We start from the raw sequence: 16,947 nt of genomic DNA, 5'->3' as shown, positions 1-16,947 counted from the left end.
CTCATAATTTTAGCTAAATTCTTTAAATGGGTAGTTTGCTAAAAATTTCAGGAAGAATGGTGGGCATTCATTGAATTATCATAAACATCAAATAGAAAAATTCTACTATTTTAACCTGAATTTTGAATAACAACCATTCATGGATTTTCACCTGACCTATTCATACTATCTCTTCATTTCCCTGGATCCTTTCCCTCTTTATTCCCTTCGGTCATACCCCATCCTCTGTGAAGAAGCAAATAAATTTGTTTTCTTACCTTACACAGAATAGCTTTTTTGCTAAAGCCTTGAAACCAAAACACAACTTTGGTGTTGTGGTCTTCCATCACAATTATTTTTTTAAGGATGTGTTCTCCATATACTGTATCTGGCCAGAAGAAGGTGCAGAAATTTCCTGGGTTTTGGGGCGCCTGGGTGGCACAGCGGTTAAGTGTCTGCCTTCGGCTCAGGGCGTGATCCCGGCGTTGTGGGATCGAGCCCCACATCAGGCTCCTCCGCTATGAGCCTGCTTCTTCCTCTCCCACTCCCCTTGCTTGTGTTCCCTCTCTCGCTGGCTGTCTCTATCTCTGTTGAATAAATAAATAAAATCTTTAAAAAAAAATTTCCTGGGTTTTGATAATTGTATGAAAGAGTAGTAATAAATGAATGAAAACTCTACTATCACATAGCTTTAGAGATACTTATATGAATCTAAATATACATTTCAGAAACTAATTTGATAAAATGAAAATAGGACAATCAGGTGACAAGTGTTGAGTAGAATGGGGCAGAATGGAGCAAACTGGCTGACATAGTCTGTTTATTGTTAGAAGTTGGAGATTCTTACAGATAGTCTTTCTATTTTTAATTTTCTGAGCATACCTGTTTTAAGTAATTAGTTTCTAGACAGACCAAAACCCTCACTAGTATAACAAAAACTTCATGTTGTAAGCTCAAATGGCCTTGTTTAAATGCTAAAACTGTTAACCATTTCACCTATAGGAAAAAAAACCAAACTTACAAACCTTAACTAAAATTACATGTCATGCCCTGACATTTTGTTCTTTCGAAAAGACATAGCAAAATAAATGTCTCCTACTATTAAATATGTAATCGATCATCAAGGTATTCTTTTGATCACCCAAATAACTGAGCTATTTTCTTTTCATCTTTAAATGTGCACTTCACTTTGCTGTCACCTGGAGAACTTAGCATTCAGATACACTTAATGATATTTTGTGCTTTCCTTTGACATTTTTTTTTTTAATTTATAAGTTGTACTTCACATTTTTAACCTTCAGAGATCAAGGATATTTGAAAACGAAAAGACTGGAATATGTGAGGCAAACAGTAATTCAGGTCAGAGTCAGAGCACTTTGTGGAGGAGAGGTGTTAGTGGGGGCCAGATCTTCCCACTGAGCCTCTGACTCCTAAGTCCCCACTTTCTACATACTCAACCAATTGAGAGATTTAAAAGGCTTTAGGGTTATTGGGACATTGTTTATCAAGTTTGTTTTTTAAAAGACCGCAAGGTACCTTCAATTTGTCTTTAAACACCACCTAGCTGCCCTACTTTGGGCACATTTTCTTGCTCTGGCTACATGTTGGACTTTTAAGATTTCTTCCCTCCCACCTCTTTGCCTTTCAAATCTAAGTTTATGTTCTTTTTAACATGGTCGTAAGAGGTGAAGTGGTGGGTTAGAACATAGTGCGGCTTCTTCAATCCATAGTGTCCTTAGGAATTCTCACGATGTACATATGGTTAAATATATGGTGTGAGTGGTATTTTCCCTTTAAGTAGACATAAAATGAAATTATTTTTCTTAAACTCCTTATAACTAGGAATCATCAACTGAAATGAACACCCACATTTATGTTATACAAGAGAGGGCACACCACATGTGACTTTATGTTCTCAATTTTTCAGTTTGTGTATGTTGCACACCAAAGTCAAGACCTCACCCCAACATCTTCCAGAAGTCCTCCTTTAACATTCTTCTGTCGCAAAGATAAATGTTTACTTCCCACATATGAAAATACATGTATATGTATTATTTATTTATTTATTCACTCATGGGCTCACTCTTTCAATGAATATTTGAGTATTTCTTATGTGCCTATAATGTGGAGGATAAGAAGAATATTCCTTTTTTTTTTTTTAAGGTATTTGAGAGAGAGTTAGAGCATGGGGGGGTGGCGGAGGGAGAAGCAGGCTCCCCGCTGAGCAGGGAGCCCGGACTCCATCCCTGAATCCTGGGATCATGATCTAAGCCAAAGGCAGACACTTAACCGACTGAGCCACCCAGGTGCCCGAGAAGAGTATTCTTCTGAGGCAAAGAGGTATCTTCCCACTTCTTATGCTCTGGGACTAACAGAGATTAGAGGATAGTCAAAGCTCCCATTATATGCTAAGTGAGTAAGTGAGCAAGTGATTGAATCAGTATAGTTCCGGCCTTCCTGAACATCATACTTACAAATGTAAAATAAGAGATTTTGGGGGGTAAAATAGTAAAATGTGTCACTACAAAAAAAAATGTCACAAGGAAAAAGTTTAACTATTAACTTAACAGTTAAGTGCCTAATTAGTCGTGCTGCATTGTCGTTTGGGAACTCGTGACAACTGCATTTCTTTTCTGCATTTCTTAGCTGCTTCTGCCCTTCGTGATTCTGTGTTAGAGTCTGTCAGTGGGAAGCACTATGGCTGGTTCAGAAGGTAGAATGGAAGGAGCAGCCATAACTTTTGCAGCTGCAGGCAGGCGTACGGGCAAGATGCTTCAATCATTTACTTCAGTGTTGTAAGTAGCGGAGGGAGCAGCTCCTTCAGAATTACTTCTCTTGGCGCTGCAGGCTGAAATCATTTATGGTAACAATCCCTGGGTCCTGAAATTCATGGTGGCTTTTAAGCAAGTTCTTGAAACCTATCTGATCAGCTGAGATCCTGACCTTCACTCCTCTGTCAATTCTATGGTAGTGTAAGCCTCATATTCCCTGAACTGAAAGCTTTCATACCTGGAACACGGAGATCGACTTCTCTTTTCTTGACCAAATCCTGACTAATATATCAGTCTTCTGGAAAATAAGAGTTTTAAATACCAAAGCAAAAGATGATATCAAATTAAGTAATTTTGTATGTGTTACGAAGAAGGTCACAATGCCTGGAGGAAAGTTAATAGGTTCATCGAACAAATGGAAATCTCAGGGTAAAGTTTTTAAAACGTTAATACCTGTACATCCATTCCCCCACAACCCACACACTTGTATGAAATAGACTTTTCTTGTTACTTTCCAGTAATAAAAATATCTTGCAGTAAGTTTATTCCCCACAGTGTCTTAATTCATTAATATTTATATGAAACTATTATAATAAAAATTCAGACTCCATTCAAAATAAAGTTCTCTTCCACAGCTCAGGCACCCTACAGGGAAGAAATCTGCAAGTGGGAGAGAGGTCATTGGCTGGTGTGAAGAGTTGGAAGAGGTAGAACAGCATGATAGAAAAAAAAAATCTTAAGAAGTATCAGTCTGGGGCACCTGGGTGGTTCAGTCAATTGGGCGTCTGCCTTCAGCTCAGGACATGATCCTGAAGTGCCAGGATCGTGTCCTGCATGGGGCTCCCTGCTCGCTGGGAGGTATGCTTCTTCCACTGCCCCTTACCCTTTCTCATGCTCTCTCTCTCTCACTCTCTCTCAAATAAATTAAAAAAATCTTTTTAAAAAAAGTATCAATCTGGGATGTGTTTCTTATGAGTATGGCTGGACAACGCTGACTCCTATGGGCATTTTTGTGATTTATTCCAGAACATCCCGTTTTCCATTGCTGGGTCTCTCCAGCAGTTCTCAAGGTTCTCAAGATGGGTCGAGACCCTCCCAGCCAGCTTTGGACCTTTATGGAAAGGCTTGCTCAGTCTCTCTCTGTTGAGTCCTATCAACCCTCCAAGTGTACCTCTAGACCAGAAACTATTATAATCCAAGGCTGTTTTTCCTCCTTTCTCTCCTTTTATAAAAGTCTATACTAGGTCCAGAAAAAACACACAGCATTGAACCACTCTTTTGTGGGAGTCAGGTTTCTTTCTAAGCTCAATTCTCTTTCATTTTGCCGTATGGTGGTATATTTTAGCCATGTCTCTTACCCTTTAAATTCCTGGGTGTGAGTTAGACACCAGTCCATCCTTTTATAAAAATTCCAACAGACACATACAAAACTCTGTGAATGGTTCCCTTGACTCCTCTCCTCCCAAGTTTGATTTCAGGTAGAGATAGAGCACCAGTTCTCTCTCATGCTATGAAGGATTCACATCACATAGACAATATGCTCCCAAGATATTGTCAAACTTTTAACCTTTTATGACCTCTTTGATTTTAACACCTTCATATCTCTAGTAGCTCCTTATTGGACCTCCTCTCCAATGAAATATTTCCCTAACCCTTTATGGTCAAGAGTGATTTTAGGTTGCATTTAAATGTGATTATCCACTAAAGGCTTTTTTTAAAAATAAAATATACTTTTTAATGTATAATCATATCATAAAAGACTGAAAATTTAACCTGAAAGACAGGTCTTCCCATATGTGGATCATACATTTCAATCCACAAAATTAAATCAAACCTGGACGGATACTGCAGAATATACATGAGAAAGGAGAAATTGCCATGAGTAGAATCCAGTAAGATCCAGCCAGGGCTGGATTACATAATGGAGATCAGCCATGGGATGACAGTGTTCTGCCCTAGTCCAGTGCTTTCATTACCAGGTAAATGTTCTTGTTTTTTATATATATAAACTCAGTTGGCTTTATTTCTTAAAAATGTATAAGGAAAGAAAAGAAGTCTTGATAATTCTTTTAGGAACTTGTCATTTTGTTAAACTGACAGTGTCAGAAATTTGGATGATGTTTTTTTTTTTAGATTATTAGACGTCAGCTTTCCAGCACAGATGAGATGGTTGTTAATAACATATTAAAGTTTGAAATGAGGTCAACATTGTAGGACACTTTTGCCTTTGTTAATGAAATGAGTGGATTGAAAAGAGAAGGTAATAACCTATTGAGGACACATGAATGAAACATAGGCAACATTGTTTGGAAAATAGAAAAGGGCTAAATGTGTGTTGCCAGGTAAGATCTTTTCATGGTTGTAGCATAAAGAGTAAATGAAATTTTAATTAATGATACAAATTGGTTTATGTAGACTTTTCTGGGAAAGAGTTGAGGTTCTCCAAGGATGTGTGCATTTCTGTAATTGGAAGAACACATCTATCAGAATACACTAGTGAAGGTAATCACTTTCTTGATTTTCTATTCTGAGAACCAAGTGTAAGTTTCAAAATGAGAATTAATTAACCAGAGGGATTCACATATCCAATCCCAATATGGAGACCCATTCTGTTTGCAAGATAAATGGGGGAAACCATTTCTAGCAGAGAGGTCTCAGACCTTGTGTCACCCCTTAGAATCCTGTATCATTCACCATCAATTTTTCATGCTTGTCATCTTTTCTGGTAATTGGGGAATTGAATTGTCCTACATGTTTCTATTCAGTTCCTGACATTTCATTTCATACCAAACTGTTATTAATTTCCACCCTACCTGTTTATTGCCTTAAATTTCTAGTTCCCACGGTTACAGCTGTCCTACCCTCTCCCTACTGCCTGGTTACTAAAACCTTCTGTGAATGCATTGCTGTCCTGTCATTTCACCCTACAACATACAGGTAGATGTCCTTCAAGCTACCTGCCTCTATACCTAGGCATACATCTTGATACTTAGATCCCACTAGTGACATGGCTGCTTGACTTTGTCTATCTTTCCATTTTGTCAGGTTCCATTTAGTCAGCTATACTTTCCCCCTTACTGAATCCAGAAATAATCACTGTTGTACTACACTAAAGAGAAAGATCAGAATAAGTCCAAATTTATGTTTTTCAAGAGTTGATAGTGTATAATCTTATAAATGAAGACAAAGATTATTTAATTAGATTTCTCCAATGAATTTGTAACAGTTTATTTTTTCCCCACAGATAGTATAGCATAGCACAAAGAGGCATTTCTTAATGGAAGGGTGAATTTACTATTAAAATAAATTGACGTTTGCAGTCACATGTATTTATATAAGGTAACTTTGTAAAGAAAATTCAAATATATTTTTTAAAGATTTTATTTATTTATTTATTTATTTGTTTATTTATTTGAGAGGGAGAGATAGCAAAAAGGAGCATGAGCAGGGGTAGGGGGAGAGGGAGAAGCAGGCTCCCCACTGAGCAGGGAGCCTGATGCGGGGCTCCATCCCAGGACCCTGGGATCATGACCTGAGCCAAAGGCAGATGCTTAACCGACTGGGCCACACAGGTATCCCTCAAATATTTAAAAAATTATATTTAGCCCTACATTTTTTTCTAACTGAATTAAGTTAAAAACTTGTTCTTCTATGTTACTTTGGAGCTAGATATCATAACAAGTAAAATGTATAACTATTACAAGTTAAATATTTGGCAGAAAAATAAATTTGAATAGACTAAACATCTATGAAACTATTATAATTTTCTATTTCATCAATTATAAATGTGAATATTTTTATTTTTATCAGTGTTCTACCATACAGATTACATCTAGGGCTATACTTGGGTAGAGGAAAGGGTATAGGACTAGAGAAATCTGGTATTCTAGGTCTGACTCACCTCTTGGTTAAGTATGCAACTTTAAGGTAAGCCATGATTTCTGTATCTGTTACATGGTTTTGTTTGTAGGTAGAAGTAATTCATTTAACATTGTGATTTTTAATAAACTTTTAAAGTATTTTAAATGTCTCTGATCTTCAATATTTGATTTAATGTTAGAGATTAATTTAACATCATGGAGGGTATAAATTCAAAATGTATGATGCAATTATTATAAATTAATTACATCTTAGGTGACTTTTAAAAGCTGGAATTTAATGCACATATATAAAAGGGGAAACCTAGTTAATATACAATAAAATTATATGAGAATTACTTAAACTTAGGCTATAAATGTAAATTACATTCTTATTAGCATATAAAACTTTCAGTATTACTGTTCTCAAGATATTTAGGCATAGCCGTAAAGCATAGTTACAGCTAGAGTTAATTTTTTTAAAAAAATAGAAACAGGATTCTCTTTATTATGTTTTCTGGTGGTACTAAAAATGTATTTAATTAACTTCTTAAAAACAATTATATGAAGCAGAAATTAAGAAGTGGACATTATCAGCACTGCCTACAGATCTTATCACACACAAACACATGGTAATATATGTATGAACATAAATACAGATATACATGTATGTCACTCATGTAACATGTATACGTAAGAATTGATTAATATATTAATATAAACATGTAAATAAACTATGACACTTGACAATTATGTAAATTAGCCTCTATTTCCAACAGAAATACCCATGTGGTTAAAACAGGACAATTGAGATCATAAGGTTCTAATGGTGCTGAAATTTGATAGCAAAACTCCAAAACAGATTTTTAGCAAAAATTGAGAAATTGAGCATAAATAGCTTACTTAAAAATCAAATAGACGTTTGTTATGAAATACATAATCATTAACACACTTAAAACATTCCTATTTGGTTTTATAAATCAATCTATATAGACTTAGTCAAGGTATTTTCTTATTCATATTGAAAATGAGACTTTATTTTACTAATTAACTGGAGTGGAAAGTTATTCTAAATATGTATAAAATTTGTAGAAGAATATTGCATTTATGCTTAGATTATAACAAAATATGTAGTCAAATTATATTATGCTAATTACTAATTTATACTTCATTTTGCTTTCAAGTTTTATTTTCATAGCTATAACTAACTCGGCTGAAAACAATGTAAAATCAAGTATCAATAGACTCTTGAGCTATAGATTCTTTAGACAAATCCATTACAGTAGAGAAAAACTGCAAATATATTTAAAAGGCAGAGCTGTCTTATACTTATTTGTAATGTGCAAGGCAAAATTTGTGGAACTCAGATATTTATGACATTCCTTTGCTTTGGTGAATAAAACTTTCCACACTTCTGCTTTTCTTACCTAATCAGTGTTCCCTGTTCTATTTTTCTCATCCTCCTGCCTCTTTGATGTCACTATGTCCTGAGTTTGAGTGCCATACTCACCACTCTCTATAGCTCTTTCTTTGATAATCATGTCCACTCTACAAATTTCATCATAAATGTTGTGAGGATGCTTTACTAGTTAGGATTAAACTGAACCTGACTCTGTAAACAGTTACTCATAAAACCTGCAGGATATTTGGAGAACAAATCCTTTGCAAGAGAGGACAAATAAAAAGAAAAATCTCAACACAACATTTACTTGAGATGTCACTATGTATCCTACCACAGCTAGACACTGGTGGACAATGCAGTCACTATAAGTAGTATTTTAAGCCCTCTGCCTTTGTAACATTCTCTCAAGATGTAAATTCTTATGCAGGAGAATCTTGTAGGGTATGCTTGGGTCCATGGCCATGCCTCAGCTGTCTAGGATGGATAGAAGAAAAATCTTTGTTCTCTCAAGATAGGTGGGGCCATGGGAGTCTCCTAATTTTTGAACCGCCTATTATTTGTTTCCTCTTGAACTTCCTAATTAGCATTGAAATTTATCGTCTTACCCAGATAACTAATATCCCCGATGGCTTTTTTCTTTTGAAGTCTTGATTTTCACTCACACTTAAGTTTACATGTTCATTTAACATTTACCTGAGGTAGATACAGGGGACACAGTCATGAGTAAGGAACTGTCCTGGCCAGAGAGGAGATCAGCATCGACAGGAGAGCTTGAACAATGAGCTGTGCTCTCGTGTGATAAACGCTACTCTCATCATAGGGATAGTTCTATGCAAGTTGATGGGAGAAATGATTCAATGAAAGATATTTTAAAAGTCATCGTAATTCTTTCTACTCTGTTGTCTCCTTCCTTGATCTCATTGCCTCCAGTCCAGTCATCCTGTGCTTTCTTGTAAGAATGTTCTTTCTAAAGCACAGCAGCAATCACACTATTTTCCATTTTAAGACCTTAATTGTTTCTCTTTTACAATTACAAAATAAAATCTATCTACCTAGCTCTCTACCTGTCTATCATCTATCTGTCTATCTAATAAAGTCTTATTGGATTTAAAGGCCCACGAGATATAAATCTTACCACCATTATAATTTTACTTGGTGCTAATCAAAAAATCTTTAAGCATGCCAAAAACTTATGTTGATTATAATATTCACGAAATTAATACCTTTCCTCACAATCTGCTATCCACCTATAAAACACAACTTTTAATTGTTCCTGTAAACATCCCATAATATTGATACTTCAATAAATATCCATGAAGATTTCAAGCTTTCCTTGATTGTCTTGACCTGAGGAATTCTCTTTAGTATTGTTCATTAGTGATCCATTAGCTGTTACCCATTATCTACTTAACATCTATCCATTTATAATAGAAACAGTGAAAATATTTTCTTATTTTCTGCTCAATGTCTATGTCATACACATAGTAAATGCTGCCAGTTTATGTCTCAAAACTCAAAAATAAATTAATACTTTTCTCCCTGTATAGCATACTAGTTTACCATTTTAATTATTTTCATAGAAGAATATGTTTAAAATATAAAAGTAAGTTGTTTAATGAAGAGCAATAAAATATTTTGATAAAGAAAAAGCAGTATTTTAATAACAGTTTTATCAATTTGTACATTTTTGTGGTTAGAGAACAGAACATCTCACATAGAGCTAATCTATTTTTAATTTAATTATGTACTCGTTCATGAATTTTATATTACCTATCATAAAAGCGTCTACCTGGCTATTTTATAATTAAAATTAAATTGAATTTTCTAATAGGTTTTAGACTAATAAGCACCTTATTGTAAAACTATATCAAAGTATTTCTGTAAAAGTATAAATAGAAAAAAGTATACTGTGTAGCGATATTTGGGTCATTCCTACTTAGGTTTTTTTTTTCAAAGTAAGACAGTATTAAGAGTTATACATCTATTGCATTTTAGAGCTTTATTTTTCAGAAAAATACAAAAAAATTAACAAACCATATGCAAGTATACCAATTGAAAGTGCACAAAAAGAAGTGTTTTATTTTTCTAGAATTATTTCACACATCATTTTGGATGACTTTGAACACTGAAAACCTTTATGTTTTAAAAATTTACAGACCTGCAAATCTAGGCTCTTGGCACTTTTTCACTTCTGTGTTTGTGTTTGTGGAGGCAAATCCCTGCACCTGTTTTTGTTCTCTTCTCTTTTAATCTCTTTTACATTCTTTTAACCTCTTCTGTATACTTGCTCTATTATGACCTATCATACCTTTAAATCCTTCCTTTGCCTTTTTTTTCTTTTCACTTACTTAAAATATATCAGATCACTTACATGCTACTGTTTAGCCCTACCTCTTCCCCAAGCCTCTGATTTTCTCATTTCCTTTCCTTAACTTCCTTTTCCTCTTTTCATACCTCAGTGCAGGGCGGTCTAGATGGCTGCCTCCGCCTTCCCTCAGAGCATCAACTTACACAACTTTCTCTAAAGGATCACCATCTTCATTCTTAAAACCAGTGGTCTTTCCTCATCCACATTTCATTTAACCTCACTCACCTTTATACTCACCTGCTTCTTAAATCTATTGCCTACTTTGGCTGGCACTATCCTTTCCAAATCCCCATCCTATCTTTCTGAATGGACGTTATTTGCTGGTGGTGTTTTGAATTGACTCCTCTCCTAGAGAGTAAAATACATTCTAACTCATTAGAATTTCATTATATATACAGGTCTTGGTTATAACCAGTGGAACTCAATTCTGGGTAATTTAGTAAATGCATGTACATTTTACTTGTGTGCATCTATATGCATATGTGTGTATATGTGTGTACATATGTGTAAACCACCACACACATGCACACGGAAAGAAAGGACACTTTTAACAGAAGGATACTGAGGAAAAGAAACAGATGTGTTTTCAGAAGGGAAAAGTTTCAAAGTCAAGAACGATTAGCGGGAACTAATAAAGATCTCTTTAGGTGCTGCCATTTCCATGAGCACGTTCTAAACATTTCTTGGTTTATATGTCCTTTAGCTAAAGAGGCAAATTTTAGGAAGCCACCATCTGATTTGCATAGCTGGGGTCAGCGGAGGTGACACACCTTAACACCTCTAAAAATTTAGGACCTGATTGCTAAGTTATAAAAACAATTCCGAAGTTATTATGAGAATAAGGAACCATTGATACTGGGCAGACAAACAGCAGCCATCCATTGTATGTGCCTTTCTTGTCCTCTCAGAAAACTCCTTTACTCTGAGAGAATGTGTAGAAGGAGAAAAATCAGGGGCACTGAGTGATGCAGTAGTGATGTCCTACAGTATCTAGACCCTGGAGTCATATATATCCTCCCATCTCCAATCAGGGATACCACATAAATTGGCTAAAAAACAGAAAATGCACAGTGATAGTCTCATATTGGATTCTCAGTTATAAACCACACTAAATATACTGAACTAAAGCATGAAGAAGTAATATGTCCCCCCAGGCCCTTTTGGTTGTACGCTACTCTTATTTTTAAAGCATCTTGAGATTTCCTCATGTGAGACACAGTCACAGACCAATAAGAAGGAAACAAACAAAAAAATATTGTTTGTATTATGAAGAACCCCCCCCCATTTGGATCACATGCTCAGCCTTTTTATATTTATACAACACATGTGGTTGTGGGGACTTTCTCTTTTATTTCATGAAATCTTGAGTTTCAACTACATTATGACCTTAACTGGACAAGGCAAACAATTTTATATAAATAATTACTGTTGGTTTGTAAAAAGTATTTTTTATTTGTACAGGATTCTTTTGCCAACTGTAAAACAGTTCAGATCTTAGAATCAATTATCAGTGTCCCTTATCTTTGTTACTCATAATTTATAAAGATCTTAGCAGGAAAGAAGGAAGATATAACAGAGGAGGCCAAAGAACCACCTAAGGAAGGTTGGGGTCTGAAAGTCTTGAATACTCGGACATCCCTGGGTGGGAAGGCAAGTGGCTGTTAGGATGCAGAGACGGTTCTCACTCTGTGAGTGCTAAGTCTAACACATTTTAGAAATGATCTTTAAGGCTTTTTTCCCATTGACACATGTGTGATTCACATTCAAGATTCATAAATTAAGAGAACAAGGCAAAATTGAAAATTGGATGGCTTTCCCTTGATTTGACCAAATATTTGACCGATATTTTGGCCTTATGCAAACATGGATATTTAAAAATTAAATATGACCTATTATTTTAAAACATAAAAATATAGAGCAATTTACTTTTTGTGTAGTGCGCTAATAGTCGCCTTTGCTATCAGATTTTGTACAGAGGTGTTTTGATTTTTTAAAAATAATTGTTTGGTTCACCTGGGTGGCTCAGTCAGTTAAGTGTCTGCCTTCAGCTCAGGTCATGATCCCAGAGTCCTGGGATCACGTCCCACATCAAGTCCCACATGGGGCTTCGTCCTCAGTGGGAGTCTGCTTCTCCCTCTGCCCCTCACTCCGCTCTTGCTCTCTCTCTCGCTCCCTCCCTCAAATAAATAAATAAAATCTTTAAAAAAAATAAAAATAATTGTTTTTTTATAAAGTCTGTATTTTTAAGTATTATATAATCTTTTCGAGTACCTTCATCTTCTTAAAAAAGAACTAAAAGAAAAGCATTCATGAATGAATATTCTTTTATAATTTAGAAGAATTTCATATGTTATATCAGCAATAACAATTTTGAGGATGGCACTAGATAAAAATGTGTGAGATATTCTTTAAAGTTTTTAACAGAAACACATTTTATAAAAGACTATCAACACTTTTGCTAAGATTTTCACTCTTTCACTTTATGGATGTCTCTTCAATGTATGTGATATACATGATAATGTGCATTTTCATTAAGATTTGAAAAAATTATATGGTCCCAGAAAATTAGTCATGAACATATTCATTGAAAAATACCCTGTCCGTGAAATTTCATGTAGATATTATATCATTGTATGTTATTCTCCCCCTGTGCTTTTAATTTTTTATTTTATTTTTATGTTTTTTAAATCTAAGCAATTTGAACTTATTTGTCTTTCATTTTTCTTCAAAGCAATCTTCAAATTATCACTACCCATATGCAGTCATTTACTGCTGGGCTAAATTTCCTACTGGGTATATTTGAATATGCATTATAGCATTTGGGAGAACAAAAGAGTAAAATGAATGAAAAAAATTGATTCTCAGTATTCATTGGAAACAATTATGCCCTCATCAAAGTGTGTGTGGGAGGAGGGAATTATACGCACCTATTTTCATGAATGGGCCATGTTGTTCCAAAAGTAGCACTAACAAAAAGTTTGCAATATTATTTTTCTGTTCTTTTTATTCTTTGCATTTTTACAAATACCACATATACACGTAATTGTTGCCATTCTAGAAAAGAACAGTAGCCATCTGTTTATGAGTATTTTGTATGATAGAGAGTTGCTTCTGAGAAAGACTCAGATCCTTTTGATTTATATGATTGCAAAATACCCTTTCACCACAGGGAAATTATTTCATCTCATATTATATTCATTAGGCTGCAGCCTGTAGAACTGGAACTGATGATTATTTTAGTGCAGGCATGATAGCAGTCTCTATGTTTTCCTAATCACAGCAAATTCATTGGCTGCCATTGAAGGTTTTTTTCCTGTAAGAACCATGAGTGGAAGGAAGAACTATAGTACAAGTTTAGGCCACACTCTAAAGAATACAGAATTTCAGAGAGGGTAGTAGTAAGAGAATTCTGAGAAGAGAGAATTCTGATTTAGTAGCCCCAGAGAGAGGTCTATGAATCTGCAACCACTGACTACACATTAAGAAACAATCAACTATATGTTGGATAATTGAATTTAAATTTAAAAAAGAAAAGAAAAGAAACAATCAACTACATTGTCAGGCAGGCAAGTCATGAAGAATCATTTACTTCCAGAATAAAATTTGAATGTTTCAGGGAATGCCAGTGCCTTCAACCTTCATACAAGTCTGGAAAACATTTTTAAATCTAAAATTTGAGGATGAAAGAATAACCATAACCATTTTAAAAGAATCAGATGAGGGTCTTGCCACAGCTCTCTAATTGTAAAATGATAATTTTTGTAATTTAAAATTTCTGTAATTTAACAACAAAATTGATTTAAAATGAACATTTTTTTTTCTTTTCAAGTTGCCTTAACAAAAATTTCCAGCGTCTTTCAGCAGAAGAGGGTAGATATTGAGTTATGTAAGAGAGTCAAGAAAAACAATATTTTATTGATCTGTTTTGAGAAGCTTGCAAAGACCTGCCTGGAGAATAACCCAGAAAAAGGTTCTAAGCTCTGGATAAAAGCATGAGAAGAGCCGCTGAGGTCACAGTGCTTAATCTGAAGGATTAAGGATAAGGAAATTAATTCTTTTTCTCTGAAGATCAAGCTCAATCATGCTAAAACTGATGAGACCAGAGGCTTGGAGGAGAGCCAAGGTAGCAATTGGAAAGCGATACTTACATTAGTGATCACTTAAGCTTTAATGCAGTGAAATGTAATCCACATAAACAAAAGCTCTTTGGGGTCCTCAATAATTTTTAAGAGCATAAGGGAGTCCTGAAACCAACAATATTGAAAACCACTGGTCTAAGATCTTAAATTTTATAAAAATGCAGCAATCACTTGAGCCCAAGCCTATAGAAGAAGCATACATGGAGAAACAGAGGTCATGCCAGTCATGTGATTACCATTCTTCCTCAGTCATATCATCTTAGGGCTTGAATCAAAATTAGAACTCCTTCTTCCATAAATAACTTATTTTGAGGACGAGAAAACTGAGACCCAGAATACAAGCAACCACCTAGAATTTAACATTGGAAAAAGAACCCCTGATTCTTCACCCTAAGGCAATGCTCCTTCAATAATTCTGCATGGCTTTATTAGAAATTTATACTTTATAGATTTTGCTTTAAATCAACATTACTGCATTGCTTTAACCAATATGAATAACTAAAAGTAAGAATTTATTTTTTTGTAATATTTCATTAATTTTTTCACTTATGTGCCTTTTTTTGGTTATACTCTGGTTTTATTGTTTCTACCAGTTGTGCCTCTGTTAACATGAAAATATATAGACATTCAGAATGTTAGACACCCAAACGACTAGAGCAGTAGAAAGCATAATATAACTAATTGTAGTAAGGCTAGATAAACACTTGTCACTCTATTCAGGAGAGTTCTCAAGTGTTAAAGTTCTTGGCATTTCTTTATCGCTTTATTTAAAGATGTGCTTGGCTGTGAGTCCTTTCCTTCTAACCTCTTTATTTGTGGTAGCAACTCTTCATTTTTTTTTTTTGAAAAAAGCAAAACAAAATGAAAAAAGCTTATTGTTGTAGAAGCCAGAACCCAATAGAATTCTGTAGAAAATAATCAGTGAATTTTTTTTCTAAATCTGGAGATGAAGATTAGAGATCTCTTTCCTTCTTTGAGTTTCTAAGTATTTATATTGTCCTGACTTGAGTATCTCTGTTTTAGAATCATTTAGTCCAAACTTCGTCCAGTTGATTTTTATGATATACCTAGGAAACAGTATGTTTCAATTTGAAAATTAAAAAAAATATGATGCGGATTGTCTCTTACTATGGTCTTCATATTGAAATCAAAATGCATTCCCTTCCCTCCTCAACTTCACTAGAAACTTGCCTTATATGATCTATGGCCCTCTCTATGTTATGTTTTGTATTTTTAGGGAATAGATAATTTGAATAATTAGGCAAATTTTTTATGAAAATTATTTCAAAGTGTTGGAAATATTGTTTCATACTGGTCACACAATAGAGTTATGAAGTCTTCAATTACTTCTCTTGATATTTTTTTAAGCAAACATTCCCCTTATTATAAATATATATAGTATAAAATATATAAAATAATGCAATGTAAAATATTCCTATCATAAAAATTTTCATATAGGATGATTTATTTTCATTTTTTGTAAGATAAATGATCACTTTGGTTACCAGTACCATTTGATTATTTCTTAAAAACTTTAATTTCATTTAACTTTTTGTAATACTATTTGCAGTACAGGATATTTACAAAATTCTGGAAATCTTCATATTCAAGTGAAAAAACATAGTGTTAATGGGATCAACTTTACAACTGATGACCAGCTATGTATTCAGCCTTGAACTTGCTATGTGAAATGAGGTAAGGGTCATAGGAGAAGAGGACGGTGGTTTTGTTGAAGCTGAATATGATTTCCATGCTATGTCCAGGTTTATAAGAAAGGGGATACTTAGAATTTGTATTTAAAAATACAAGAATAAAATTATAAGGTAGAAATTGTGAAATAATCAACAAATTTAAATACTGTGATCCTAACTCTGTTTGCAACTTGGAATTTGAATTTGCAATTTCAGTTTCCAAATTAAATTAAGTTAGTAGTGTCTCATTCTCTATGTCCAAATTTTTTCTATTATTAGCCTGCCTATTGCAATAGAGACAGGAAGCAAACTAGAGTAGGGGTAACTTTGGCTTCTAACTCCTACTCCACTTTCAGCCCACAGTCCAGGATATTTCTCCTCTCCTTACTAGTTAGTGGAGAGCATAAGGAATACTGTTTCCACAATTTCCTCCTCATTGTCCATACTATTATTTTTCTCTCCACATGGATAGGTAAAGTTGACAAGAATCTAGCATTCATTGGTCTGTGTTCCTGAATAATACAGGTCAATGCTTACACATGCCATGCACCCTTGTTTTTCTGATTCCACTTGGACTTGATAATCTTTATATATAATAGCCCTTGTGCTCTCAATCTCCAGGCCAGAAGACTTTCTGAGCAAGCCATCTTCCCAGGCAGGCTGCACAATAGGAGTTCGATAGATTATGGGGTCAGGCACCATCTTCCAGCTTCTTGGCCTTTAACTTGAAGGCAAATGGA

At 34.6% G+C, this 16,947-nt stretch overlaps 1 protein-coding gene across 1 annotated transcript in view; it reads left to right on the top strand.

Moving 5' to 3' along the window:
* EYS (eyes shut homolog) overlaps window positions 1-16,947 on the top strand; it is a 1,472,707-nt gene that overhangs the window by 811,916 nt on the left and 643,844 nt on the right.

Source organism: Ursus arctos, unplaced genomic scaffold (assembly GCF_023065955.2).
Source record: "Ursus arctos isolate Adak ecotype North America unplaced genomic scaffold, UrsArc2.0 scaffold_29, whole genome shotgun sequence".
Lineage (NCBI taxonomy): Eukaryota > Metazoa > Chordata > Mammalia > Carnivora > Ursidae > Ursus > Ursus arctos.
Note: the sequence above shows the minus strand (reverse complement) of the source record. Positions and strands in the feature narration are given on the sequence as shown.